Source organism: Cheilinus undulatus, linkage group 23 (genome assembly GCF_018320785.1).
Source record: "Cheilinus undulatus linkage group 23, ASM1832078v1, whole genome shotgun sequence".
Taxonomy (NCBI): Eukaryota; Metazoa; Chordata; class Actinopteri; order Labriformes; family Labridae; genus Cheilinus; species Cheilinus undulatus.
In genome coordinates this window covers 12,431,953-12,435,427 of record NC_054887.1, presented here as the reverse complement: position 1 = coordinate 12,435,427, position 3,475 = coordinate 12,431,953, and positions in this window count along the sequence as shown.

Below are 3,475 nucleotides of genomic sequence, written 5' to 3'. Positions count from 1 at the left end.
GTATGTAAGAGTTGCCAATAAGTCTTGTGTGTGTGTGTGTGTGATTCGTTGAAAATATGAGCATGTAAATGCCTTACAAAAAATCTACTTCCTGTTTTCTGGTCTCCAAGGCATTGCCATGGTAGCCTTGAACTGACACGACGCCAAATGTGTTAGGATTGCTCCACAGTCATTTTGGGATGGATCTGACTGATCATGTTGGATTGAGAACTCACAATTTAAAAAAAAGTGAATTCCTGTTGGCAACAGGGGGCGCTGTAACAAAATAAAAATATTGAAAACGAACGTGTTCAGGGTGGAAGTGTTATCATGTCCGAAGAGTTTCATGATGAATAACATCAGCAATACAGAGTTAGAATGAATTATATTTTTGGCACAGTGCCAAGATTCGTCCTCCAACTTTGGCCTTTAATAACTGCTCTGCTCTATGGCGGAAACACCTGAAGACCACAACTTAAGATCTCCAATTTGTCTAGAATGAGGAAAATATATCCTGGAGTCAATCAGTTGAAATCTCTTGGAGGAGTTCTTTCAGATGTGAAACCTTCAAATCCACCAAAAAAGGCCAAAAATGTACCTTCACCTGCTTTTTTCTCACTTCTTGTACATATTTTTGAAAGACAATATATTTGTTTTTTGTTCATCTAGACATGATACACATGTGTACCAATTTTCATGCATTTTGTTGAAATTGTAGAGCCCCACCACCACCACCACCATCAAAATGGACATTTTTGGCCCATGTGGGGCCATTCTCTGACACACGTACTTCAAACTACCAAAACATGTCATTTTCACCAGGACTGATATGTGTGTGTAAAATTTGATTAGTTTTTGAGCATGTTATAGCCTCCCAATTAGCAGTTGTTTTGACAAAAAAATAACGCCTACAGATACAATATTGTCCAAGCTCTGATGTTGGTTCTTGGGTCCCAGTTCCACCTACTTTCCCAGAAGTTGGCAACTATGGCCTACTCTTTAGAAAAAAATGGAGGGAAAAAGCCCCTGACATCTGTCTTTAAAGATGTCACCCTTTAAAGTCTTTAACAGACTTAAAGAAGATGACGTCATCTTTAAAGAATCTGAACATTTCATTTTATTCTCGCCACCTACCGTATCACGCTGTCTACACGTGTAAGTGTGCTCAGACACAGAAAGATGATACTGATGTGTGAGGAGGGAGCAATCATGCTCAGGCACAGAAGGACAAATCTGTTTAAAATCTCTTCTCTGCAGTCAGACTGTTCAGCGCAATCCCTGCAGCCCTCCTCCACCCCAGCCACCTCCATGACCTGTCATCATGTTCAAGTCCAGCTTCTTTGTGCCATCCTCTGTCCTGCTGTGTGGCTCAGCGTCTCAGGGCTTGTACATTCAGTTGTGTAAATAATGCTATCCTCACTGAGAGATTCAATGTGACAACAGGAGGCCTCTCTGTGTTTATGGAGGCTGTAAATATGTTTAATGGAGAACATTATCATGTTTCATATTTCAGAGGAGATAGTCGGGTCATGGTGTGATAATCCGCTCATTCACAGACATATAAAGCTCACATTAATACAGGATGTTTAGGATGATGTTGGCATGCTCTGACTTTATCTACCAATGAATTATCTCCTTACTGACACCAGTTTAAACGTTTATATCTGTGAGAGCGTGAAGTGAGCATGTAGTCACAGATGAAGTCCCTCTTGAGTAACAGCTTCTGTTTGACTACGCTTTAATTCAGAAAAATGAATCCGACTCGACGTGAAATTAATTTCTCCTGCTTCATTTTCAGCCAACAGTCAGACTCATCTCCTGTCTATTTATGAGTGTTTGGAGGTGGTTTGTGTGTGAATGAAATCAGCTGTGCAGCTCGTTGGTGACTCCTGCAGCACGAGAGCAGAAACGCCACCGGAAAACAGGGTTTATAATTCTATAACATACAGAATAAACTGAACTAAGGCTAAGGTGTTTGCAGTGAGAAGTTAACATTTATTAAATCACAGAAAAAATACCGTACAACAGGAGTCTCAAAGATGAAAAATCGTTAGATTGGTAAAGACTAGAGGTGTCTCAGCTGCAGAGGAAACACTGATGTTTGATGGGAATTGGGATGGAAGTGCTTAATTTCTTTCTTTTGACATCAATAGAGTAAGCACTTTTAAGTGAAGACTATTCTTGCCTTTATTTGAAGAGGACAGGACAATGGAAAGGGTAAGAGATTCTGGCTGCAGATACCACCACTTTCAGGATGGAAAAACACTCAAAAACTTTCAAAATAACAGCCAGAATGACAGAAAAAGCTACAGCCACACATGGTCTATTGGATTTAGGTCTTGGCTTTGACTCGGCCACTCTGGAATGTCCACCTTGTTGTCTTTAAACCATTTTTGTGTAGCTTTCTCTTTATGCTTCCGATAATTTCCCAATCACTTTATTTGAGTTCTTTAGAGTGTTCTTTCGTCTTTGGGGTGTAATGGTTGCCAGGAATACTGATTAACCATTGACTGTACCTTCCAGACACAGGTGTCCTTATACTGCAATCACTTAAGACACATTCACTGCACTCAGGTGATCCCCATTTCACTAATTGTGACTATTTCTAGGCACTGTGCCTCACAGGGCGTATGGACGAGTCTTAGTCAGCTTTGAGCTGAAAAGTTTTGCCTCCATGTTGATATTAGGCTAACATTTAAAATGCAGATATAGATATTATCAATGCACAATTAATTGCTTGTTTATACAAGCTATTAAGCTCTGTGAATGCAGAGAGGGAAAGAAATCAAGGAAATCTTCATCACCAGTCACTCCTGGTACCTTGTCATCTCCATCTCTCCTTGTTCCTTGCCCATCTCGACATGATATTGCTGCTGATGCTCGCTCATTTGACCTCTGTACTCCTCTGCAGTTTCAGCCCAAATAAAAAAGCCTGTTTTAAAATGTTTTTGGAGGGCAAAATGTAACGCAATAGTGTTTGATCTCGAAGCTTGTTTTCACCCAAATGGGAGTACAGTCAACTCTTGAAAGCAGGACGTGATGTTAGACTGATCTTGCCAAATAAACACTGTACCTGTGAAATGTTTCAGGTGATTTTTGATTGTTCCACAACTTTCCCAGTCTTTCTTTACCCGTGTCCCAACTCTTTTGGAGTGGCTGCTAGTATCACGTGTGCATAACCACCCAAAAAATTAGAGGTTATGAGTTTGAATGTAAAATAAATTTCATTTGTGCTGTATTCATGTTTTACACAATGTTCCAACTTTTTTGGAATTTGGGTTTGTATTTCCAATTAGTAGTAAAATTAAATAGATTGAAAATGCTGTTTTTGGTGGTTTAAAGTCTGCCCTAAGGGGGGTTAAGACAGAAAAGGCCCTGAGTTTAATAGCAGTAGATGTTTTCCCGTGTCGTTTGCTGCCCCCATGTGGTCGTTAACATTCCTACACCATGAACCGAGCCCATAAAACCATGAGACCAGGTACAGTTTTCATGCACT